Here is a 27,123-nt window from a genome sequence, read left to right as displayed (position 1 = left end):
CGGCTCCCGGAGGCGACAACACTGGTACAAGCACCACCACCACCGCCGGGGCCGAGGCGATCGACACGGACGACCAGACCGCCCGACCGACTCGTGGCGTCGATGTAAAACAAAGATGGACTGTTCAAAGAACATTTTGTTTTCCTATACCCTCTGTAAATAGTTGTAACAGGACGAAACTGTCCAATACTGTACTACCATGTAACTGTTCTATCCTCCCAGGACCAGCCCTGTAAACCCTTACCACCATACGAAGCATCACCCCGCCGGGTTCAATTTTGACAAGGGGTGAATGTGGTAGTATGTATTGGGGGTCATGTGGGACTGGAAGCCCTCATGTCATTGGCTGACAGATCCCGGGTCCTGGTTGGCCGTTGACCTCAAGCTCCGCCCTGAAGGCGAAGTATAAGAAGCCGGTGTCTTCCCCCGCATGCCAGTTTACTATCGGGCTGCTGGGGAACAGACACGCTTAATAAAGCCTCATCGACTTCACTCTATTCGTCTCATGGAGTCTTTGTGTGCTACAACCTTCAAGATTGTTTCCCCTTGATTTATGTCAAACTTGATTCAAACTTCCATATCTCCCACTTTTCACGCAACTTCCATTTTCCTCATCTACTCCATTGCATGTAACCTCGCTTCAGCTCTGAATAAGGATCACACGGATTTGAAACATTAACTCTGTGTCTGGCTCCACAGACATCCTCAAATTTTATGAGCTTTAATCCAATCATTTTTAGTTTCTGATGCACATTCACAACATGTGCAGTATTTTCCTTTGAATGCACGACAGGATTGGCCTCAGGAAATCCAGTAGGAACATTTTGAATGTCTGTCAGCGCTGGCTGTGAGCAAAGATTGAATGATTAAATGATTTACTCTGATGAAGAGTGACCCAACCTCGAAACGTTAGCTCGGTTCTCTCTTCACAGATGCTGCCAGACCCACTGAGATTTTCCATCATTTCCTGGTTTTTTTCAGATTTCACATCCGCAGTAATTTGCCTTTTTATTGGACGATATATGTTGCTGCATGTCAGCAAGAACGATTCGGGTAGGATAAAGGATGGGGCGTTTTCCATGACGATGTGGCGTTGACAGATCTATTTACACCCTGAAATTTGCGATTTGCATAATTTGTTACTTTACCCGATGAGCTTACTTGCGTTCACACTCTGCCACAACAAACAACAGATGACACCCTTTATTCCCTCTCTTAAAATACAATCTGTATCTCTGCAGCTTCCCACTGATATCTCAGCGAACTAAACGTAATCTTCAATGTCTTGAAGTCCCAGTGCATGTCCCTGGGTCACAACAGTTGTCACATCACAGATCATTGGTAAAATGCGAGTCCACGTTGAAGAATTTGAGAAAGAAAGCCGAAGGGAGGCTGCCGGTCTGCTTGCGAGGGAAATGAGCTGGAGAGGCTGAATGACCAGTGAAGGAAATTCAAAAGATACAATATGAGACTTTGAAGTGAGCTATGAGTGCAGTTTTGTATTCGGCCATGGTAGCTCAGTCGGTAAAGCATCAGATTTTTAATCTGAGGGTCCAGGGTTCAAGTCCCTGTCAGGGCTTTGATTTTGGCTCAAGGCGTTTGCTTCCCAATGAACGGAAATGAAAATAAAGAATGCAGGATGCTTTATGGAAAGTGGAAGAACCGTGACAACGTCGTGTTTGCCAAATTGCAACAGCCGTCCAAAATTTTCAAGAATTTTTGCTAGATTTTCAGTGAATGTAAAAACTCTCTCCTGGTGTTGTCCTGCATTATATCACTATAGTTTTCTGGCCATGTTTAATCACTTCCCAATTCGCAAAATATTTCCAGTTTGTATACTTCTTTCCTGCAGAACTGCTTTTAAATTAATAACTTTCAGAAATAACTGCAATTTTTACAGTTTCAAAAGCCCAGTGCCGATGAATATTTTAGTCTGCACTCTCAAAGTCAGCAGGAGAAATCAACAATACTGATGTTTAATTAGTGCAATTGAAATCTGTTCTACACTTGCAAATGCGTCATCCAGGTTGGTGCTGTGGCTTAGATGGGTAAAGCGCCTGTCTTGTAAACAGGAGATCCTGAGTTCAAATCTCAGTAGTACCTTTATACATTCAGGTCAAAGCATGTAGCCTGTGAAAAATGCTCCTCATATAATGGTGAACACAGAAAATGTTGACAACGTTTCTGTGGTACAAGATTGCTTTCCTTTGCTTTATGTCAAACTTCCATATCTCCCATTTTTCACGCAACTTCCATTTTCCTCATCTACTCCGTTGTATTGTCTCCTCGCTTCAGCTCTGAATAAGGATCACACGGATTTGAAACATTAACTCTGTGTCTGGCTCCACAGACATCCTCTCATTTTCTGAGCTTTAATCCAATCATATTTAGTTTCTCATGCAGATTCACAACATGTGCAGTGTTTTCCTTTGAATGCACGACAGGATTGACCTCAGGAAATCCAGAAGGAACAATTTGAATGTTTGTCAGCGATGTCTGTGAGTAAAGATTGAATGATTAAATTATTTACTCTGATGAAGAATGACCCTGCCTCGAAACGTTAGCTCGGTTCTCTCTTCACAGATGCTGCCAGACCCACTGAGATTTTCCATCATTTCCTGTTTTAATTCAGATTTCACATCCGCAGTAATTTGCTTTTTTATTGGACGATATATGTTGCTGCATGTCAGCAAGAACGATTTGGGCGGGATAAAGGATGGGGCGTTTTCCATGAAGATGTGGCGTTGACAGATCTATTTACACCCTGACACTTTGCGATTTGCATAATTTGTTACTTTACTCGATGAGCTTACTTGCGTTCACTCTCTGCCACAACAAACAACAGATGACATCCTTTATTCCCTCTCTTAAAATACAATCTGTATTTCTGCAGCTTCCCACTGATATCTCAGCGAACTAAACGTAATCTTCAATGTCTTGAAGTCCCAGTGCTTGTCCCTGGGTAACAACAGTTGTCACATCACAGGTCATTGGTAAAATGCGAGTCCAAGTGAAGAATTTGAGAAAGAAAGCCGAAGGGAGGCTGCCGGTCTGCTTGCGAGGGAAATGAGCTGGAGAGGCTGAATGACCAGTGATGGAAATTCAAAAGATACAATATGAGATTTTGAAGTGAGCTATGAGAACATTTTTATATTGGGCCCTGGTACCTCAGTCGGAAGAGCGTCAGACTTTTAATCTGTGGGTCCAGGGTTCAAGTCCCTCTCAGGGTTTTGATTTTGGCTCAAGGCGTTTGCTTCCCAATGAGCGGTAGGAATTAAAAATAAAGAATGCAGGATGCTTTATGGAAAGTGGAAGAACCGTGACCACGTCGTGTTTGCCAAATTGCAACAGCCGTCCAGAATTTTCAAGAATTTTTGCTAGATTTTCAGTGAATGTATAAACTCTCTCCTGGTCTTGTCCTGCATTATACCACTGTAGTTTTCTGGCCATGTTTAATCACTTCCCAATTCGCAAAATATTTCCTGTTTGTATACTTCTTTCCTGCAGAACTTCTTTTAAATTAATAACTTTCAGAAATAACTGCAATTTTTACAGTTTCAAAAGCCCAGTGCCGATGAATATTTTAGTTTGCACTCTCAAAGTCAGCAGGAGAAATCAACAATACAAAACTTAATCAAAACAATTGAAATCTGTTCTACACTTGCAAAGTTGTCTTGCAGATTGGTGCTGTGGCTTAGATGGTTAAAGTGCCTGTCTTGTAAACAGGAGATCCTGCGTTCAAATCTCAGCAGTACCTTTCTACATTCAGGTCAAAGAATGTAGTCTGTGAAAAATGCTTCTCATTTAATGGTGGACACAGAAAATGTTGACAACATTTCTGAGGTACTGACCTTCAACATTGCTTTCCCTTGCTTTATGCCAAACTTGATTCAAACTTCCATATCTCCCATTTTTCACGCAACTTCCATTTTCCTCATCTACTCCATTGCATGTAACCTCGCTTCAACTCGGAATAAGGATCACACGGATTAGAAACATTAACTTTGTTTCTGGCTCCACAGACATCCTCAAATTTTATGAGCTTTCATTCAAGCATTTTTAGTTTCTCATGCAGATTCACAACATGTGCAGTATTTTCCTTTGAATGCACGACAGGATTGACCTCAGGAAATCCAGTAGGAACATTTTGAATGTTTGTCAGCAATGTCTGTGAGCAAAGATTGAATGATTAAATGATTTACTCTGATGAAGAGTGACCCAACTTCGAAACGTTAGCTCGGTTCTCTCTTCACAGATGCTGCCAGACCCACTGAGATTTTCCATCATTTCCTGTTTTTTTCCAGATTTCACATCCGCAGTAATTTGCCTTTTTATTGGACGACATATGTTGCTGCATGTTAGCAAGAACGATTCGGGCGGGATTAATTGTTGGGCATTTTCCATGAAGATGTGGTGTTGACAGATCTATTCACACCCTGAAACTTTGCGATTTGCATAATTTGTTACTTTACTCGATGAGCTTACTTGCGTTCACTCTCTGCCACAACAAACAACAGATGACACCCTTTATTCCCTCACTCAAAATACAATCTGTATCTCTGCAGCTTCCCACTCACATCTCAGCGAACTAAACATAATCTTCAATGTCTTGAAGTCCCAGTGCATGTCCCTGCGTAACAACAGTTGTCACATCACAGGTGATTGGTAAAATGCGAGCCCACGTTGAAGAATTTGAGAAAGAAAGCCGAAGGGAGGCTGCCGGTCTGCTTGCGAGGGAAATGAGCTGGAGAGGCTGAATGACCAGTGAAGGAAATTCAAAAGATACAATATGAGACTTTGAAGTGAGCTATGAGAATATTTTTATATTGGGCCTTGGTAGCTCAGTCGGTAAAACCTCAGACTTTTAATCTGAGGGTCCAGGGTTCAAGTCCCCGTCAGCGCTTTGATTTTGGCTCAAGGCGTTTGCTTCCCAATGAACGGTAGGAAATGAAAATAAAGAATGCAGGATGCTTTATGGAAAGTGGAAGAACCGTGACAACGTCGTGTTTGCCAAATTGCAACAGCCGTCCAGAATTTTCAAGAATTTTTGCTAGATTTTCAGTGAATGTATAAACTCTCTCCTGGTCTTGTCCTGCATTATACCACTGTAGTTTTCTGGCCATGTTTAATCACTTCCCAATTCGCAAAATATTTCCTGTTTGTATACTTCTTTCCTGCAGAACTGCATTTAAATTAATAACTTTCAGAATAACTGTAATTTTTACAGTTTCAAAAGCCCAGTGCCGATGAATATTTTAATTTGCACTCTCAAAGTCAGCAGGAGAAATCAACAATACTGATGTTTAATCAAAACAATTGAAATCTGTTCTACACTTGCAAAGATGTTTTGCACATTGGTGCTGTGGCTTAGATGGTTAAAGCGCCAGTCTTGTAAATAAGCGATCCTGAGTTCAAATCTCAGCAGTACTTTTCTACATTCAGGTCAAAGCATGTCGCCTGTGAAGAAAGCTCCTCATTTAATGGTAAACACAGAAAATGTTGACAACATTTCTGTGGTAGTGACCTTCAAGATTGCTTTCCCTTGATTTATGTCAAACTTGATTCAAACTTCCATATCTCCCATTATTCACGCAACTTCCGTTTTCCTCATCTACTCCATTGCATGTAACCTCGCTTCAGCTCTGAATAAGGATCACACAGATTTGAAACATTAACTTTGTGTTTGGCTCCACAGAAATCCTCAAATTTCATGAGCTTTAATCCAATCATTTTTAGTTTCTCATGCAGATTCACAACATGTGCAGTATTTTCCTTTGAATGCACGACAGGATTGACCTCAGGAAATCCAGTAGGAACATTTTGAATGTCTGTCAGCGATGCCTGTGAGCAAAGATTGAATGATTAAATGATTTACTCTGATGAAGAATGATCCTGCCTCGAAACGTTAGCTCGGTTCTCTCTTCACAGATGCTGCCAGACCCACTGAGATTTTCCATCATTTCCTGTTTTTTTTCAGATTTCACATCTGCAGTAATTTGCCTTTTTATTGGACGATATATGTTGCTGCATGTCAGCAAGAACGATTTGGGCGGGATAAAGGATGGGGCGTTTTCCATGAAGATGTGGCGTTGACAGATCTATTTTCACCCTGAAACTTTGCGATTTGCATAATTTGCTACTTTACTAGATGAGCTTACTTGCGTTCACTCGCTGCCGCAACAAACAACAGATGACACGCTTTATTCCCTCTCTCAAAATACAATCTGTATCTCTGTAGCTTCCCACTGATATCTCAGCGAACTAAACGTAATCTTCAATGTCTTGAAGTCCCAGTGCATGTCCCTGGGTCACATCAGTTGTCACATCACAAGTCATTGGCAAAATGCGAGTCCAAGTTGAAGAATTTGAGAAAGAAAGCCGAAGGGAGGCTGCCGGTCTGCTTGCGAGGGAAATGAGCTGGAGAGGCTGAATGACCAGTGAAGGAAATTCAAAAGATACAATATGAGACTTTGAAGTGAGCTATGAGAGCAGTTTTGGATTGGGCCATGGTAGCTCAGTCGGTAAAGCATCAGATTTTTAATCTGAGGGTCCAGGGTTCAAGTCCCTGTCAGGGTTTTGATTTTGGCTCAAGGCGTTTGCTTCCCAATGAACGGAAATAAAAATAAAGAATGCAGGATGCTTTATGGAAAGTGGAAGAACCGTGACAACGTCGTGTTTGCCAAATTGCAACAGCCGTCCAGAATTTTCAAGAATTTTTGCTAGATTTTCAGTGAATGTATAAACTCTCTCCTGGTCTTGTCCTGCATTATACCACTGTAGTTTTCTGGCCATGTTTAATCACTTCCCAATTCGCAAAATATTTCCAGTTTGTATACTTCTTTCCTGCAGAACTGCTTTTAAATTAATAACTTTCAGAAATAACTGCAATTTTTACAGTTTCAAAAGCCCAGTGCCGATGAATATTTTAGTCAGGACTCTCAAAGTCAGCAGGAGAAATCAACAATACTGATGTTTAATTAGAACAATTGAAATCTGTTCTACACTTGCAAACATGTCGTGCAGGTTGGTGCTGTGGCTTAGATGGGTAAAGCGCCTGCCTTGTAAACAGGAGATCCTGAGTTCATGTCTCAGTAGTACCTTTATACATTCAGGTCAAAGCATGTAGCCTGTGAAAAATGCTCCTCATATAATGGTGAACGCAGAAAATGTTGACAACATTTCTGTGGTACTGACCTTCAAGATTGCTTTCCTTTGCTTTATGTCAAACTTCCATATCTCCCATTTTTCACGCAACTTCCATTTTCCTCATCTACTCCGTTGTATGTAACCTCGCTTCAGCTCTGAATAAGGATCACACGGATTTGAAACATTAACTCTGTGTCTGGCTCCACAGACCTCCTCTCATTTTCTGAGCTTTAATCCAATCATATTTAGTTTCTCATGCAGATTCACAACATGTGCAGTATTTTCCTTTGAATGCACGACAGGATTGACCTCAGGAAATCCAGAAGGAACATTTTGAATGTTTGTCAGCGATGTCTGTGAGCAAAGATTGAATGATTAAATTATTTACTCTGATGAAGAATGACCCAGCCTCGAAACGTTCGCTCGGTTCTCACTTCACAGATGCTGCCAGTCCCACTGAGATTTTCCATCATTTCCTGTTTTTTTTCAGATTTCACATCTGCAGTAATTTGCTTTTTTATTGGACGATATATGTTGCTGCATGTCAGCAAGAACGATTTGGGCGGGATAAAGGATGGGGCGTTTTCCATGAAGATGTGGCGTTGACAGATCTATTTACACCCTGACACTTTGCGATTTGCATAATTTGTTACTTTACTCGATGAGCTTACTTGCGTTCACACTCTGCCACAACAGACAACAGATGACACGCTTTATTCCCTCTCTCATAATCCAATCTGTATTTCTGCAGCTTCCCACTGATAGCTCAGCGAACTAAACGTAATCTTCAATGTCTTTAAGTCCCAGTGCATGGCCCTGGGTAACAACAGTTGTCACATCACAGGTCATTGGTAAAATGCGAGTCCAAGTTGAAGAATTTGAGAAAGAAAGGCGAAGGGAGGCTGCCGGTCTGCTTGCGAGGGAAATGAGCTGGAGAGGCTGAATGACCAGTGATGGAAATTCAAAAGATACAATATGAGACTTTGAAGTGAGCTATGAGAACATTTTTATATTGGGCCCTGGTACCTCAGTCGGAAGAGCGTCAGACTTTTAATCTGAGGGTCCAGGGTTCAAGTCCCTGTCAGGGTTTTGATTTTGGCTCAAGGCGTTTGCTTCCCAATGAACGGTAGGAATTAAAAATAAAGAATGCAGGATGCTTTATGGAAAGTGGAAGAACCGTGACCACGTCGTGTTTGCCAAATTGCAACAGCCGTCCAGAATTTTCAAGAATTTTTGCTAGATTTTCAGTGAATGTATAAACTCTCTCCTGGTCTTGTCCTGCATTATACCACTGTAGTTTTCTGACCATGTTTAATCACTTCCCAATTCGCAAAATATTTCCTGTTTGTATACTTCTTTCCTGCAGAACTGCTTTTAAATTAATAACTTTCAGAAATAACTGCAATTTTTACAGTTTCAAAAGCCCAGTGCCTATAAATATTTTAGTCTGAATACTCAAAGTCAGCAGGAGAAATCAACAATACTGATGTTTAATTAAAACAATTGAAATCTGTTCTACATTTGCAAAGGTGTTTAGCAGATTGGTGCTGTGGCTTAGATGGGTAAAGCACCAGTCTTGTAAACAAGAGATCCTGAGTTCAAATCTCAGCAGTACCTTTATACAGTCAGGTCGAAGCATGTAGCCTGTGAAGAATGCTCCTCATTTAATGGTGAACACAGAAAACGTTGACAACATTTCTGTGGTACTGACCTTTGTGGTAGTATGTATTGGGGGGTCATGTGGGACTGGAAGCCCGAATGTCATTGGCTGACAGATCCCGGGTCCTGGTTGGTTGTCGACCTCAAGCTCTGCCCTGAAGTCGAAGTATAAGAAGCCGGTGTCTTCCCCCGCATGCCAGTTTACTATCGGGCTGCTGGGGAACAGACACGCTTAATAAAGCCTCATCGACTTCACTCTTCGTCTCATGGAGTCTTTGTGCGCTACAATTTATTAAGCGCCTCCAAACCCTCCACGAGGACCTCTGCCACCCGGGGGTCACTCGGTTTTACCACTTCATCAAGTCCCGCAATCTCCCATACTCTTTAGAAGAGGTCCGTACAGTCACAAGGGACTGCCACATCTGCGCGGAATGCAAGACGCATTTTTTCAGGCCAGATGGAGTGCACCTGATTAAGGCTTCCCGCCCTTTGAACGCCTCAGTCTCGATTTCAAAGGGCCCCTCCCCTCCACCGACCGCAACGCATATTTCCTTAATGTAGTGGACGAATACTCCCGCTTCCCTTTTGCCATTCCCTGCTCCGACATGACCGCGGCCACAGTCATTAAAGTCCTGAACAGCATCTTCACACTGTTCGGTTACCCCGCATACGTCCACAGCGACAGGGGGTCCTCTTTCATGAGTGACGAGCTGCGCCAGTTCCTGCTCAGCAAGGGCATAGCCTCAAGCAGGACGACCAGCTACAACCCCCGGGGGAACGGGCAAGTAGAAAGGGAGAACGGCACGGTCTGGAAGGCCGTCCTACTGGCCCTACGGTCCAGGGATCTCCCAGTTTCACGGTGGCAGGAGGTCCTCCCGGACGCTCTCCATTCCATCCGGTCGTTATTATGTACAAGCACTAATCAAACGCCGCACGAGCGTCTCCTTATCTTCCCTAGGAGGTCCTCCTCTGGAACATCGCTGCCGACCTGGCTGGCGGCCCCAGGACCCATCCTGCTCCGAAAGCATGTGCGGGCACATAAGGCGGACCCGTTGGTCGAAAGGGTTCACCTCCTCCACGCAAACCCCCAGTACGCCTACGTGGAGTACCCCAACGGCCGACAGGACACGGTCTCCCTGCGGGATCTGGCGCCCGCCGGCACCACGCACACCCCCCCGACACCATCAACCCAACCGCCCCCCTTCCTGCCACCGCCGCACCCCGCAACTGTCCCCTTCCCAGGAGGATCAGTTCCCCTCCCTTTTGCACCGACAGCTGAAACCGTGCGGCTCCCGGAGGCGACAACACTGGTACAAGCACCACCACCACCGCCGGGGCCGAGGCGATCGACACGGACGACCAGACCGCCCGACCGACTCGTGGCGTCGATGTAAAACAAAGATGGACTGTTCAAAGAACATTTTGTTTTCCTATACCCTCTGTAAATAGTTGTAACAGGACGAAACTGTCCAATACTGTACTACCATGTAACTGTTCTATCCTCCCAGGACCAGCCCTGTAAACCCTTACCACCATACGAAGCATCACCCCGCCGGGTTCAATTTTGACAAGGGGTGAATGTGGTAGTATGTATTGGGGGTCATGTGGGACTGGAAGCCCTCATGTCATTGGCTGACAGATCCCGGGTCCTGGTTGGCCGTTGACCTCAAGCTCCGCCCTGAAGGCGAAGTATAAGAAGCCGGTGTCTTCCCCCGCATGCCAGTTTACTATCGGGCTGCTGGGGAACAGACACGCTTAATAAAGCCTCATCGACTTCACTCTATTCGTCTCATGGAGTCTTTGTGTGCTACAACCTTCAAGATTGTTTCCCCTTGATTTATGTCAAACTTGATTCAAACTTCCATATCTCCCACTTTTCACGCAACTTCCATTTTCCTCATCTACTCCATTGCATGTAACCTCGCTTCAGCTCTGAATAAGGATCACACGGATTTGAAACATTAACTCTGTGTCTGGCTCCACAGACATCCTCAAATTTTATGAGCTTTAATCCAATCATTTTTAGTTTCTGATGCACATTCACAACATGTGCAGTATTTTCCTTTGAATGCACGACAGGATTGGCCTCAGGAAATCCAGTAGGAACATTTTGAATGTCTGTCAGCGCTGGCTGTGAGCAAAGATTGAATGATTAAATGATTTACTCTGATGAAGAGTGACCCAACCTCGAAACGTTAGCTCGGTTCTCTCTTCACAGATGCTGCCAGACCCACTGAGATTTTCCATCATTTCCTGGTTTTTTTCAGATTTCACATCCGCAGTAATTTGCCTTTTTATTGGACGATATATGTTGCTGCATGTCAGCAAGAACGATTCGGGTAGGATAAAGGATGGGGCGTTTTCCATGACGATGTGGCGTTGACAGATCTATTTACACCCTGAAATTTGCGATTTGCATAATTTGTTACTTTACCCGATGAGCTTACTTGCGTTCACACTCTGCCACAACAAACAACAGATGACACCCTTTATTCCCTCTCTTAAAATACAATCTGTATCTCTGCAGCTTCCCACTGATATCTCAGCGAACTAAACGTAATCTTCAATGTCTTGAAGTCCCAGTGCATGTCCCTGGGTCACAACAGTTGTCACATCACAGATCATTGGTAAAATGCGAGTCCACGTTGAAGAATTTGAGAAAGAAAGCCGAAGGGAGGCTGCCGGTCTGCTTGCGAGGGAAATGAGCTGGAGAGGCTGAATGACCAGTGAAGGAAATTCAAAAGATACAATATGAGACTTTGAAGTGAGCTATGAGTGCAGTTTTGTATTCGGCCATGGTAGCTCAGTCGGTAAAGCATCAGATTTTTAATCTGAGGGTCCAGGGTTCAAGTCCCTGTCAGGGCTTTGATTTTGGCTCAAGGCGTTTGCTTCCCAATGAACGGAAATGAAAATAAAGAATGCAGGATGCTTTATGGAAAGTGGAAGAACCGTGACAACGTCGTGTTTGCCAAATTGCAACAGCCGTCCAAAATTTTCAAGAATTTTTGCTAGATTTTCAGTGAATGTAAAAACTCTCTCCTGGTGTTGTCCTGCATTATATCACTATAGTTTTCTGGCCATGTTTAATCACTTCCCAATTCGCAAAATATTTCCAGTTTGTATACTTCTTTCCTGCAGAACTGCTTTTAAATTAATAACTTTCAGAAATAACTGCAATTTTTACAGTTTCAAAAGCCCAGTGCCGATGAATATTTTAGTCTGCACTCTCAAAGTCAGCAGGAGAAATCAACAATACTGATGTTTAATTAGTGCAATTGAAATCTGTTCTACACTTGCAAATGCGTCATCCAGGTTGGTGCTGTGGCTTAGATGGGTAAAGCGCCTGTCTTGTAAACAGGAGATCCTGAGTTCAAATCTCAGTAGTACCTTTATACATTCAGGTCAAAGCATGTAGCCTGTGAAAAATGCTCCTCATATAATGGTGAACACAGAAAATGTTGACAACGTTTCTGTGGTACAAGATTGCTTTCCTTTGCTTTATGTCAAACTTCCATATCTCCCATTTTTCACGCAACTTCCATTTTCCTCATCTACTCCGTTGTATTGTCTCCTCGCTTCAGCTCTGAATAAGGATCACACGGATTTGAAACATTAACTCTGTGTCTGGCTCCACAGACATCCTCTCATTTTCTGAGCTTTAATCCAATCATATTTAGTTTCTCATGCAGATTCACAACATGTGCAGTGTTTTCCTTTGAATGCACGACAGGATTGACCTCAGGAAATCCAGAAGGAACAATTTGAATGTTTGTCAGCGATGTCTGTGAGTAAAGATTGAATGATTAAATTATTTACTCTGATGAAGAATGACCCTGCCTCGAAACGTTAGCTCGGTTCTCTCTTCACAGATGCTGCCAGACCCACTGAGATTTTCCATCATTTCCTGTTTTAATTCAGATTTCACATCCGCAGTAATTTGCTTTTTTATTGGACGATATATGTTGCTGCATGTCAGCAAGAACGATTTGGGCGGGATAAAGGATGGGGCGTTTTCCATGAAGATGTGGCGTTGACAGATCTATTTACACCCTGACACTTTGCGATTTGCATAATTTGTTACTTTACTCGATGAGCTTACTTGCGTTCACTCTCTGCCACAACAAACAACAGATGACATCCTTTATTCCCTCTCTTAAAATACAATCTGTATTTCTGCAGCTTCCCACTGATATCTCAGCGAACTAAACGTAATCTTCAATGTCTTGAAGTCCCAGTGCTTGTCCCTGGGTAACAACAGTTGTCACATCACAGGTCATTGGTAAAATGCGAGTCCAAGTGAAGAATTTGAGAAAGAAAGCCGAAGGGAGGCTGCCGGTCTGCTTGCGAGGGAAATGAGCTGGAGAGGCTGAATGACCAGTGATGGAAATTCAAAAGATACAATATGAGATTTTGAAGTGAGCTATGAGAACATTTTTATATTGGGCCCTGGTACCTCAGTCGGAAGAGCGTCAGACTTTTAATCTGAGGGTCCAGGGTTCAAGTCCCTGTCAGGGTTTTGATTTTGGCTCAAGGCGTTTGCTTCCCAATGAACGGTAGGAATTAAAAATAAAGAATGCAGGATGCTTTATGGAAAGTGGAAGAACCGTGACAACGTCGTGTTTGCCAAATTGCAACAGCCGTCCAGAATTTTCAAGAATTTTTGCTAGATTTTCAGTGAATGTATAAACTCTCTCCTGGTCTTGTCCTGCATTATACCACTGTAGTTTTCTGGCCATGTTTAATCACTTCCCAATTCGCAAAATATTTCCTGTTTGTATACTTCTTTCCTGCAGAACTTCTTTTAAATTAATAACTTTCAGAAATAACTGCAATTTTTACAGTTTCAAAAGCCCAGTGCCGATGAATATTTTAGTTTGCACTCTCAAAGTCAGCAGGAGAAATCAACAATACAAAACTTAATCAAAACAATTGAAATCTGTTCTACACTTGCAAAGTTGTCTTGCAGATTGGTGCTGTGGCTTAGATGGTTAAAGTGCCTGTCTTGTAAACAGGAGATCCTGCGTTCAAATCTCAGCAGTACCTTTCTACATTCAGGTCAAAGAATGTAGTCTGTGAAAAATGCTTCTCATTTAATGGTGGACACAGAAAATGTTGACAACATTTCTGAGGTACTGACCTTCAACATTGCTTTACCGTGATTTATGTCAAACTTGATTCAAACTTCCATATCTCCCACTTTTCACGCAACTTCCATTTTCCTCATCTACTCCATTGCATGTAACCTCGCTTCAGCTCTGAATAAGGATCACACGGATTTGAAACATTAACTTTGTGTCTGGCTCCACAGCATCCTCTAATTTTCTGAGCTTTAATCCAATCATATTTAGCTTCTCATGCAGGTTCACAACATGTGCAGTATTTTCCTTTGAATGCACGACAGGATTGACCTCAGGAAATCCAGTAGGACCATTTTGAATGTCTGTCAGCGATGTCTGTGAGCAAAGATTGAATGATTAAATGATTTACTCTGATGAAGAGTGACGCAGCCTCGAAACGTTAGCTCGGTTCTCTCTTCACAGATGCTGCCAGACCCACTGAGATTTTCCATCATTTCCTGTTTTTTTTCAGATTTCACATCTGCAGTAATTTGCCTTTTTATTGGACGATATATGTTGCTGCATGTCAGCAAGAACGATTTGGGCGGGATAAAGGATGGGGCGTTTTCCATGAAGATGTGGCGTTGACAGATCTATTTACACCCTGAAATTTGCGATTTGCATAATTTGTTACTTTACTAGATGAGCTTACTTGCGTTCACACTCTGCCACAACAAACACAAGATGACACCCTTTATTCCCTCTTTTAAAATACAATCTGTATCTCTGTAGCTTCCCACTCATATCTCAGCGAACAACCTTAATCGTCAATGTCTTGAAGTCCCAGTGCATTGTCCCTGTGCAACAACAGTTGCCACATCGCAGGTCATTGGTAAAGTGCGAGTCCAAGTTGAAGAATTTGGGAAAGGAAATCAAAGGGAGGCTGCCGGTCTGCTTGTGACGAATGTGATATAAAATAGTTAATTTAGAGATATTAGTTAATGTAATGTAGAAATAAGCCACTTTGATTCTGGCAAGTAGAGACAAAGGATTTTAGACCGCATGGAAAAAAGCAGGAAGAGGTGTGTCTATGAGAGTGATGCTGCATTGATAGGGGCCGGAGAAAGGGATTGGAAGTGAGCCAATCAGAATAGATCAAACAAGTCAGGAGCGACATAGGATGACCTATGGGTGTCGAGTATGTGAAACTTGATGCCATTTGAATGTATCAGTACTGATCTCTTTGTCTGGGACATTCACTTAGCTCCCGGGGCTGCAGAGAGCAACATGTTATCTGTATCACTGTGGACTAGGTAGCTTGCAAGCTGAATAAAATAACTAATGTTATACCTGCAAATCCATCTCGACTTTTATTGAGGCCAGACTGACGGATAAAAAAATTTGGGATTCAACATTTGGCGCCGAAAACCGGGATTTCTCAGGGCGATCCTGGTCCAACTGCGAAATCAGAATTAGACTGATTATGAACAGGAGGATGGGGAACGAGGGCCCTCAATGTAGAACTGGAAAATGAACGCGCATTGATTGTTCCGCTCTTCTTATCGTCTGATTAGTCTGGTCACTCGCGGTTGGCACAGAAAGACCGCCTCGACGAAATCACAGGTCAGTCTGGGGATTAGCATTTTAATTGATGGGATTTCATTTGTGAGTTAATTCGGCTGGGGTAGGCTATATTGTTGATGGGACATTTAAAACTATAAATGGTTCAACTTAATTTGTGAGTTAATTCGGCTGGGGAAGGCTATATTGTTGATGGGACATTTAAAACTATAAATGGTTCAACTTCATTTGTGAGTTAATTCGGTTGGGTTAGGTTATGGGAGGTCGATGCGACATTTGAAATTGAAAATGGTTCACCTCCATGTGTGTGTGTGTTAAAAATATAGTTGATTAAGCTAAAATTGTCTCCTTGGACTGTAGTGGCGAAAAACGCAGTTCCGAGGACTAGTTGAGATTATGGGGAATTCCTTGGATAGCACAAATGATCCAGGCATGCCACTGCAAATATTATGTGATAAGTATCCGGACAAAGCGAAGGATTTTAGAAAATTGTCAGCACAGTTAAGAACTAAAATGGGAGATGAGTGGCCACTAGGGGGCACCAAAGACCTAGAAATGGTTAAGAAAATCCAGGGACAAATTTGGAGAAAAAATCAAAGTATGAAAGCTAAAGAATTAATTGGATTATGGAGGCAATATTGTCAAGAGGAAAGAGATAAGATTATGTTGTCTAGCTGGCAGGACAATGCCCTTAAAATGGGGATTCCAATTAGTGAACAGGGCAACCTAAAAACATTACAGATCTTGAAAAAGGAATGTGCATTTAAAAAAAGAGCAAGTAGAGACAGGAAAGACGCGGGTCAAACAAGAGATGAGCTACGTAGTTCAATGGCTGGCCTTGAATTGACAGAAAAAGAAAAATTCAATAATTTGGAAAAGTCAGTAAAAGTTCTGTCTACACCCGTAGCATGGTCTGCGCTCATTCCAGAACCACCAGAGTACAATAATATATACCCAGTCATTGCTGCCCAGATTCCAAATATGCCAGAAACTCAAGCCCTTTTGGATGATAGTGTGGGTGATAGTGTGGGTCCTGATTTACCAACTTCACGACCAGAAGAGCAAAAGGAACTCTGTCCCACAAGCCCAGTTAGCTCTAGGACAAGATCTCGGACAGCGAGAGAGGGGCTTGACCCTCACCAGAAACAATTAAGCGTATCACCTAAGTCTCCCCAAACTAAGGAGAAACCACAAGATTCGGGAACAAAGGAAGCTGAAACAACTTATTTTGAAGAGAAAGAACTCCCCCTAGTGACAGGGAGAGACGTTGAAGTCTTGGAACAGCCAGGGGAAATAGCTAGAGTGCCCCCTGGTGACATTCGGAGACAGTTACTGATTAGGAAGATGCGAAACCCCGACGCAGTGACTGCGGGAGCAAACCCCACGATAGACGTTTACTTCCCATGGACACCCAGTGAGGTGATGGCTATTATGGCTACAATCCCAGATAGAAAAAAATCTCCTGCTGCCTTCGTGGATTCCTTGAGAACTACCATCTCAATTTATCAAGCTGATTTAAGGGACCTCTGGCCCTAGTCCAGCAGATTTTAACCCCAGCAGAGTACCGCAATTATCTTAACCACCTGAATTATGCTAGTCATGCCGCACTTCAGCAGGCCTATGCGTTAGACGACGATGGAAGGACACAGATCTTGAATGCGTTGAATACACATTTCAAAGGCCCATAAATCTTTCTGTTATCTTAGACCTAAAACCTAAGAAGACTGAAGAGCCAGAGGAATTTCTGGAGCGTTTTAATGAAATCTACCGGGGGCAGTCAGGCGATTTGCTGTATCAAAATGGTCAGAATTCCCCTCAATATTGTGCTATGTTAATGCATTGCCTACCACCTTCTGTGGTTACTGCTGTGAAATGTAATAACATGAATTGGACAGAGAACGACCCTTCCCAGATGGCAAGGGTAGTCAGATTTTATTGGAAGGAGGGTGTAGGCCAAAAAGGTGGCTCAGTTACAAAGGTTAAGACTGAGTATGTAATGAAAAAGGATGATTGGCGATCCCAACAAGCGGCAGAAATGGCAGTTTACCAGCAGGAGCCCCAATATAGTGACTTTGGGTGGGTGGATCAGCGAAGAGGAGGATACCAAACCCACCCAAAGGGACCCTCAGGGGCCATTGGTCTACTGGAAGAAGAGGACGGGGCAGAAATAGAGGGAGCAATGCATGTTTTAATTGCGGCCATGTAGATCACTGGCAACAGGAATGCCCCTTTAAAAGACAGGCAGTAGACGGAGATTATCCGACCCAAAGGAGAGGGTACCCACCAAGGGGAGGACAGACGAGATACACTGACTTCTCCCAGGAAAACCCTTTCCCAACACAGGATTGACTAGCTAATTGAGCCATAAGGACTCTCCAATCGGACAGGGAACCTATTATCTCTCTGCAGATAGGAGATCAACATCACTCATTTGTAATCGACACCGGGGCAGCCATGTCTTCTGTGCAATCAGCACTTAAATTACCATTATCCGACCACACGCAGCAATTGTCAGGGTTCCAAGGACAGGTGTGTGAGTATCCTATTTCTGAACCTGTGACAGTCACTTACGAGAATAAGTCTGCAGAGCATCAGTTTGTAGTGACTACTGGATTGGACTGTAACTTGTTGGCCCGAGATTTACTGTGTATCTTGCAGCTACAGCTAGAATGCGGAGATGAGGGGGTAACGGTTACATCATGGAGGATGAGACAACAGTGCTATATTTCTATCACCCCCCAGTGGTGGACGTTAGACGTTGAACAGTCACTGTATCACGTTACCCTGGCCTATGACAGAACTGGACGAAACAGGGAGTTGGAGGACAAATACCGGCCATTACTTGAGACCGAATGGCCAGTCAAGGTTACACCCACAGTCACGGGAAAAGAAGGTACAGCCGATTTTGTTACAATATCACCACATTTATGGCCACAGTCAGATTCGGTAAGCCCTCATATTACACGTCAGGTCCACGACCAGTACCATGCCAGGGATATGGGGCGAATGGTCAGGAGGGCGGTGGATCATTCGGATCCAACAGACTACGCACTTCAAGTCATGCCGGACGGCACTACCATAAAATATTTTGAGGTCCCTGAAACGATTAACACTCGACTGCAGCATCACAGGGGACATGATGTGTTGGAATATGTCAATCCACAGGTCTGGGCGGAATACCCATCACAAGTGGGAAAGACAAATGTTACACCTATTAAGGTGATGATTAAGGATCATGTAAAGCTACCTTCCATTCGACTATACCCCCTGAAATCTCAAGCTGCTCCATCAATAGATAAATTAATCCGAGAGCTGTTGAAACAGGGTATTTTGGTCCCTTGCCAATCAGAATGTAACACCCCCATACTTGCTGTGCCTAAACCAGCCAAACCAGACCAGTACCGATTAGTACAGGATTTACGTTCAATTAATGCCATCGCACAGCCGTTACATGCTCTCGTCCCTAACCCTGCCCACATACTGGCTCAAATTCCAGCTCAAGCCCGGGTCTTCGCCGTAATTGACCTTCAGCACGCCTTCTTTGCCCTCCCACTTGCGACTGAAAGTCAATATTTGTTTGCCTTCACTTACAATGGACAGCAGTATACCTGGACCCGACTGCCACAGGGGTTCGTCAATTCACCTACACTCTTCTCCAGATGTCTGCAGACCCAACTCCAGGCCTTGACATTGGAGCATGGTTCCACTCTGGTGCAGTATGTAGATGACATATTGGTGGCAAGTCCTGACGAGCCCAGTAATAGGGATGATGTGATCCAATTATTGAAACACCTATCCTCGTTGGGTTATGTTGTTTCACAAGCAAAGGTGTTGGTGGCTCAGAGAAAAGTTAAGTTCTTAGGAGTTTTACTTACAGCCACAGAAAGAAGTCTCGAACCCAGTAGGATTGAACCAATATGCCAATTCCCCGCCCCTACAATAGCCAAGGAGGTTCGTCATTGGCTGGGTATGATGAATTATTGTCGGCAGTGGATACCAAACATCGCTGTCTATACAAAGCTGCTGACGCCTTACACTAGTGAAGGGGGGAATTTTACTCTCACCACCGAGGCACTCGAGGCCTTCCATTGCCTGAAGCAGGCCTTGCTACAAGCACCGGCCCTCGGTAGGCCCCTATACGACCGACCATTCCAGATATACTGTACTGTTCTGGAAGGATGTTCAACAGCGGTACTCACCCAGCAACATGGGGACAAGCACCGGCCCGTAGCATATTACTCTTCCAAACTCGACCCAGTGGCGTTGGGCCACCCTGTTTGCACCCAGATCTTGGCAGCGATATACAATAGTTTGCAGGCTGCTGCCAACATCACTCTCCAACAGGATATTACGGTGTATAGCTCCCACTCGGTAATCGCACTATTGGGGCAACTGCAGACTCAGCATCTTACCGCAGCTCGTCAGAATAGGTATGAGATATACCTTTTGAACAATCCACGTCTGACATTTAAATACTGCACCACTATCAATCCAGCCTGTTTTCTTAGTGGTCCCCCTGTCAATGAGGACGCGCCTGGTCACGACTGTTTAGCCTTGATTCAGGAAACTACAACAATAAGGGACGATCTGAGTGATATTCCGTTAGAACAACCTGACATGATTATGTATGTTGATGGCAGTGCATTAGTAAGCCCCACTGGCCGGAGACTGTCGGGTTATGCAATCATAGATCAGGATGGTCTGATTCTAGAAGCGGCAGCTTTCCAGACCCCTTACTCAGCACAACAAGCCGAACCTTTTGCCCTCACCCGTGCATGTATACTTGGGGGAGATCGCCGGGTAAATATCTACACTGACTCCCGATATGCTTTCGGGGTAGTTCATGACTTCGGACAACTCTGGAAGAATAGGGGATTCCTTACCTCGGCAGACACAGAAATATCCAACTGGGGTTTAGTTAATGACCTACTGCAGGCCCTCCTTATGCCCGCGCAGATTTCCGTTATTAAATGCGCTGCCCACACGAATGGTACAACCCCAGTTGACGTTGGTAATGAACGAGCAGATTGTGCAGCGCGAACAGCCGCGCAAATTCAGCAAGTGATGGTGTAGAAGACAGATATGAAAGTGTATAACTGAAAAGTTTCTCCCGGCCATTTTAGGTGAGGTTTGGTTTTAGTGTTTAGTTTAGTCAGTTTTGTCCTTTATAGTCTCCATTTTAGAGATGTCTTTTGGGCGTTCTGTCAGTCTAACAGTCTGTGTCAGTGATGTTAGTCCACTTTTGACTTTGAGTTTGAGTTTCGCTGAAGATTAGCTCTCTCTCTCTCTTCATGTTTCATTGCCAGACTTTGACCTTTAAAAAGTTACTTTCGAGCTGTCTGCCTAAGCAAAGAAAGATAATGTCTGTAATTCTCTGAAAGCTTCGAATTGTCTACAAATTGCCTTTTAAATGACTTTCAAATTGTAATCAAGCGACTACAAATAAAACAATTCTTTTTGGCACCTGAGGAGTTTATACTGCAAATTTCTGCTGAGTTCCAGTATTCGCAAAGTGCTACTGATAACCGAATAGCAGAGATGATATAAATTCCTTCAACTATACACAGTCGAATAATACAAGGAATCGAACAACTTAACACAGTCTACAAATATTATAAATCTTACAACTTGTCGTATTGCGCCAGGACTTGATTCATCAACTAAGCTTCCCCCAAACTTGGCGTAGTTCGACAGGTTAAGAATCTCTATAAATTATAGTTTCCTTTAATTGGCGAGCCAGCCAGGAGTCGAACCTAGAATCTTCTGATTACAAGTCATTCATTTTGGCGTAGTCAGGCAGTGGGGGGGAGTACTGAGGACGACCTTCGGAGGCCCATGTGACGACGGAAAGCTTCGAACATAATCGGAGGAGGTCGGGAACCTTCGGGAAGCTTCGGAGATAATCGGAGGAGGCCCAGAAGACAGCCGGAACCCACGGCTAGACTAGGGTAAGAAATATCTTTTTCACCCATTAAAAGTCTTAAAGCCGCATCAATCAGTACTTCGACCCTTGAAAAGAACATTTTTTATAAACTGTGTTAAATAAATCAAGTGCCAGTCGGTCAGACTATCAGACGTGACTGGAAGATGAGTCACTGCAGTAACTAAAATAAAACGGCAGTCAGCGATCAAGAAAAGTTATGGCTGATCCTAATCAAAGTGTAGATTCAGAGCCTTTAGAAGGCAGAAAATTACTCCCCACTACATCCAAGGGGGGTGCTGGAATACCAGATGTTTCTGTTGAAGATATGTTGGGGGATTGTAGATCTTTCACTCGTAGACATTTTAACCTATGTGAAACCTCAAAGAAAATTGAATCAATGTATGATATCCCCAGAGGACAGTGGTCCTTCAATAATATCAAGAGAGCATGGGGAAAATGCACACGATTACACGGTGCAGAACGTGTAAAATGGTCCTTGGTAATTACGGGACAGATACACAGTCAGCAAGAGATCATTGTTAAAAATAAAAGTGATCATCAGCTTCAGTCCACTAAAGACCAACTAAGTGCAGTTCTTGAAGATTTGCAAGATCCAAAATCCAAACTTGAGCATTATGATGAAATTAGAACAGATTTGCAAAATAAAACCTCTGAACTCCAGCAGTTATCTGTTCAAATCGCAGAATTTCAAAATCAAGTTTTTAAAGTGGAGTCAAAATACCAACAGTTACAATTAAATACTGAACGAAGTGATGATGAGTATAGGTCTACTAAAAGGCAACTAATTACAGTTGTTGAAGAATTGCAAGATGCAAAATCCAAACTTGAAACAGATTTGCAAGATGCAAAATCCAAACTTGAGCATTCTGATGAAATTAAAACAGATTTGCAAGTTGCAAAATCCAAACTTGAGCATTATGATGAAATTAAAACAGATTTGCAAGATGCAAAATCCAAACTTGAAACAGAATTGCAAGTTGCAAAATCCAAACTTGAGCATTATGATGAAATTAAAACAGATTTGCAAGATGCAAAATCCAAACTTGAAACAGAATTGCAAGTTGCAAAATCCAAATTTGAGCATTATGATGAAATTAAAACAGAATTGCAAGATGCAAAATCCAAACTTGAAACAGAATTGCAAGATGCAAAATCCAAACTTGAGAATTATGATGAAATTAAAACAGAATTGCAAGATGCAAAATCTAAACTTGAAACAGATTTGCAAGATGCAAAATCCAAACTTGAGCATTCTGATGAAATTAAAACAGGTTTGCAAGTTGCAAAATCCAAACTTGAGCATTATGATGAAATTAAAACAGAATTGCAAGATGCAAAGTCCAAACTTGAGCATTATGATGAAATTAAAATAGATTGCAAGATGCAAAATCCAAACTTGAAACAGAATTGCAAGTTGCAAAATCCAAACTTGAGCTTATGATGAAATTAAAACAGAATTGCAAGATGCAAAATCCAAACTTGAAACAGATTTGCAAGATGCAAAATCCAAACTTGAGTTTTATGATGAAATTAGAACAGATTTGCAAAACAAAACCTCTGAACTCCAGCAATTTCAAATCCAAGTTTTTAAAGTGGAGTCAAAATACCAACAGTTGCAATTAACTACTGAGCGAAGCGATGATGAGTATAGGTCCACTAAAAAGCAACTAATTGCAGCTGTTGAAGAATTGCAAGATGCAAAATCCAAACTTGAGCATTATGATGAAATTAAAACAGATTTGCGAAACAAAACCTCTGAACTCCAGCAGTTATCTTTTCAAATAACAGAATTCCAAAATCAAGTCTTTGAAGTGGAGTCAAAATACCGACAATTGCAATTAAAAACTGAGCGAATTGAACTTGAAAATTGCAAGTTAGTGAAAGAAAGATGTGTTTTAGAAAGGAATATAACCAGTGTGACTGAACATTGCAATTCTTTGACAAACATGCTTTCTGTACAAAAGATTGAACAAACTCAGAAAACAGTCCAAGCCACCCACCTAGTGGCACAATCGGCAATTGCACAGCCGAGATCAATTGTTAAACATAAATCATTTTCTCTGTCGGATGAATCAGACGAAGATAGTGTTCCTACAATACAAAATACTAAAGCAATTCGACTAGCCCCTTTAAAACGCAAACGGGTTAGGGTTGGAAGCAAAAGAATAGAAGAAGATGGTGAAACTATCACTAGAAACATATTTGACCACCAATGGGTTCATGAACAAATTGATCCTTCTAAAATTGACGAATGGTCCAAGGGTCTTCCACACCCTAAAAAGGGTGGTATGACCACATGGGATGGAATTCACAGATTACAAGCCATTTACAGTCTCCACCCACTTGATGGAGTACAAATTCTGACTATCATGCTAGGTACTCGTATAAGTTTAACCCTTAAAAATGAAGTAGAAGTTCCCTTTGGAGACGATTTGCAAAATTTAGAAGCTGGTTGGCAAGCAGTCAAGAATTGGCTATTAAAATTCCATCCCCCGAGGACCAATTGGTCTAAGATCACAGCTTGCATTCAAAAAAATGATGAAGATATTCAGGATTTTGAGGAAAGATTTTTACATACTTGGATGGAATATTCAGGGATGACACTCGACCAGGAAAATGACACATGGGATGCAAGCACTTTAAGTCCATTAAAAACGGCTTTTATAGCCGGTGTTAAACCTGGAATTTCTGCTGCCTTGAATTTGGTTTTACCAGCTTGGGCCACAGCTGGCACATACCGAGACATAGTTGACCGATGCATTCAGATAGATCGTGGTTTGTACAATCAGGCAACTTTTAACACTGCAGCTGCTCAAATGCAGCCTATTGCTCAAATCCAGCCCATGTTACCTGCTGCTCCAGCGGCGGCTGTTGCAGCACCTGCAGGAATATCAGCAGTAACTACAATTTCACCACCGGCGCCAGGGCAAACATGTACCCTTGCTCCATTAAAATCACGTAAGGAAATACCACAATGTCTTTTCTGTGGTAGAGTAGGACACTGGATGGCAAAATGCTATCAAAAACAACGGATGGATTCAAGAGATGATAATGAAGTAGAAAATATTAATTACAATACATACCCACCTCGTGGTCAATTACGTAACTCACACAAACAAGACGCACCTAGGGTTACGTTCCAACAAGACACACCCAGACTTGCGTACAGGGATTCTAGACCCTCCCAGCCGTACCGACGTAGGGAGGAACCGTACCCATGTAGGGATGAGCTGTACCCACGTAGGGAGGAACCGTACCCACGTAGGGACGAGCTGTACCCACGTAGGAATCCATACGATGATGATAATGCTATGAATGAAATGTTAAACAGCTGTCCTCCAGCTCAAAGAAGTTCTCTGTATGATAATTCAAAAAACTACCAGAACCCACTCTTGATGATTCTCTCCATTTCTCTCTACATGCACTTGTGGAACAAAAAAATGATGGACTATATATTTCATTAAGAGTGGGAGGCATTTATATCGATTTTTTATTCGACACTGGAGCTGAACTTACCTGTGTTACTGAACAGAGTGCTGCTTTCTTTCCCCTAACTGTAGAAACAATTGAAGCTTTTGCTGCAGGAGGAGGCTCGGTCACTCTTCGGAAGACTAAACCACTGCTTTTAGAATTTGGACCACATCAACTGATGACATCAATATGGGTAGGTCCGGTAACACAAGCACTTCTAGGTATGGACATCTTATCACAACTAAATTCTTCACTCAATTTCAATAATGGAAAAATCACCTGGTCCATTAGACACATCAAAAAAGATGAAATACAAAAGCCATCCAATTTGGGCAATTGACAAAAATGATTGTGGTCTTTTAAAAATGGAACCAGTCACTTTTATGGGATCCGCTCCACCTTGTACCAAACAATACCCTATTAATAAAACTTCAATTCAAGGCATTCTACCTATAATAAAACAACTTGAAGAGAGGGGTATTTTAATGCGCATTCACAGTTCATCAAACAGCCCTGTATGGCCTGTAAAAAAGGCTAATGGCACATGGCGCCTCACTATTGACTATAGAAAGGCAAATCAATTCATTGTCAGAAAAGCTCCTTTAGTGGCAGATCCATCTACAATCTTTAACTCTTTAACTCCTGACCTTCAATGGTTTTCAGTTATTGACATGGCAAATGGTTTCTGGTCAGTACCACTGGCTAAACATGTACAACCATGGTTTGCTTTTACAGTCAATCAGCAACAGCACACATGGACTAGACTACCGTAAGGTTTTCATAATAGCCCAACTGTTTACCACATGGCTCTGCAGAATCATCTCAGGCAACTGCCTGATCTGCCTTCCACCATTATTCAGTATGTAGATGATGTTCTAATAGCCTCCATCAATAAAGATGATCATGACAAAGACTTACGGGTGGTCTTGAACCACCTCAGTACAAATGGTCACAAAGCTAGCTTTGCCAAAGCACAAAAGCACAAATTGCCCAGGAAGAAGTTGTTTACTTGGGTCAGAAAATTTCCAAAGGCAAAAGGGAACTTACTCAGAACAGAACAATTGCCATCAAAGCAGCTAAAGAACCCTCAACTGTACAGGAAGTCAGATCTTTCTTGGGCCTCTGTAATTTTAACAGAAATTGGATTGATTCTTATACTCAGTTATGTCAGCCATTAAATGATCTTTTAAAAGGAAACAGAAAATCAAAAGATCAAGTTAAACTCAATTCAGAACAAAAACAATCATTTCTGAATTTGAAAAAGGTCTTGTGTTCGGCACCAGCCTTAGGTATTCCAAACAACGGAAAACCTTTTACCATGTTTGTTCATGAAAGAGATGGTTACGTGACTGCATTTCTAGCTCAAGAACATGGTGATCAGTTAAGACCAGTTGGGTACTATTCCCTTAAACTTGACAATGAGGCACTAGCATTTGGCAGTTGTTTACGAGCCATGGAAGCCACATGTCGAGCTGTAATGATGACATCAGGCCTTGTTCTAGACCAAAAATTAACCATTAAATGTCCACACTCAGTCCATTCTCTACTATCCATGAACAGAGTGTCACAAGTTACATCAGCTAGATGGACTAGGTGGACAGCAGTACTGGAAGCTCCCAACCTATTTTTTCACAAAGCTAGTCCGATAAACCCATCATCCTTGCTCCCGCTTCCCGAGGAACAAAAGGGAGGGGAGGGAGAAGGGCATGACTGTGTGAAAATAATAGAGGAAATGGAAGAAGTACGCTTAGTAGAAGAAGAGCCACTACAGAACCCAGATTTAATCCTATTCACTGATGGTTCCTCTTTTATTGACAAGGGTATCAGAAAAGCTGGGTGGGCAGTCACAAGCCCATACGAAGTATTAGCTGAAGGAAGCTTGCCCCCAGGTACATCAGCTCAGCAGGCCGAATTAAAGGCACTAACAGAAGCATGTCATGTGGCAAGAGATAAAACTGCTAACATCTATACTGACTCCAGATATGGTTTTGGAGTAGCACATGATTTTGGCCATCTGTGGAGAAAAAGAGGATTTTTCACAACGGCAGGTACACCTATCCGAAATGGTTTTACCAAAAGAAGTATCAGTTCTAAAATGCAAAGCCCATACTCATGGGGACTCTATGGAAGCAAGAGGAAATGCTCTTGCTGACCAAGCAGCAAGGGAAGCTGCCTCCCTTTGTGCCTCTCAGTGGCATCAGGAATCCAGTCACATTTACAAATTGGGAGTAACTACCTTATTACATGATTTACGTGAAATGCAGA

General features: G+C 42.6%; 8 non-coding genes across 8 annotated transcripts; all 8 read left to right on the top strand.

The window, feature by feature from the left end:
* Positions 1-1,506: 1,506 nt before the first annotated feature.
* Positions 1,507-1,579, top strand: trnak-uuu (transfer RNA lysine (anticodon UUU)). The gene has a single exon. It is a non-coding gene; the product is annotated as a tRNA-Lys (tRNA).
* Positions 1,580-2,029: 450 nt separating this feature from the next.
* Positions 2,030-2,103, top strand: trnat-ugu (transfer RNA threonine (anticodon UGU)). The gene has a single exon. It is a non-coding gene; the product is annotated as a tRNA-Thr (tRNA).
* Positions 2,104-3,683: 1,580 nt separating this feature from the next.
* Positions 3,684-3,757, top strand: trnat-ugu (transfer RNA threonine (anticodon UGU)). The gene has a single exon. It is a non-coding gene; the product is annotated as a tRNA-Thr (tRNA).
* A 4,405-nt stretch (positions 3,758-8,162) lies between these two features.
* On the top strand, positions 8,163-8,235 carry trnak-uuu (transfer RNA lysine (anticodon UUU)). The gene has a single exon. It is a non-coding gene; the product is annotated as a tRNA-Lys (tRNA).
* Positions 8,236-11,597: 3,362 nt separating this feature from the next.
* trnak-uuu (transfer RNA lysine (anticodon UUU)) lies at positions 11,598-11,670 on the top strand. The gene has a single exon. It is a non-coding gene; the product is annotated as a tRNA-Lys (tRNA).
* A 450-nt stretch (positions 11,671-12,120) lies between these two features.
* trnat-ugu (transfer RNA threonine (anticodon UGU)) lies at positions 12,121-12,194 on the top strand. The gene has a single exon. It is a non-coding gene; the product is annotated as a tRNA-Thr (tRNA).
* A 1,054-nt stretch (positions 12,195-13,248) lies between these two features.
* trnak-uuu (transfer RNA lysine (anticodon UUU)) lies at positions 13,249-13,321 on the top strand. The gene has a single exon. It is a non-coding gene; the product is annotated as a tRNA-Lys (tRNA).
* A 453-nt stretch (positions 13,322-13,774) lies between these two features.
* Positions 13,775-13,848, top strand: trnat-ugu (transfer RNA threonine (anticodon UGU)). The gene has a single exon. It is a non-coding gene; the product is annotated as a tRNA-Thr (tRNA).
* Positions 13,849-27,123: the final 13,275 nt, after the last annotated feature.

This window comes from Scyliorhinus torazame, chromosome 4 (genome assembly GCF_047496885.1).
Source record: "Scyliorhinus torazame isolate Kashiwa2021f chromosome 4, sScyTor2.1, whole genome shotgun sequence".
Classification (NCBI taxonomy): domain Eukaryota; kingdom Metazoa; phylum Chordata; class Chondrichthyes; order Carcharhiniformes; family Scyliorhinidae; genus Scyliorhinus; species Scyliorhinus torazame.
Note: the sequence above shows the minus strand (reverse complement) of the source record. Positions and strands in the feature narration are given on the sequence as shown.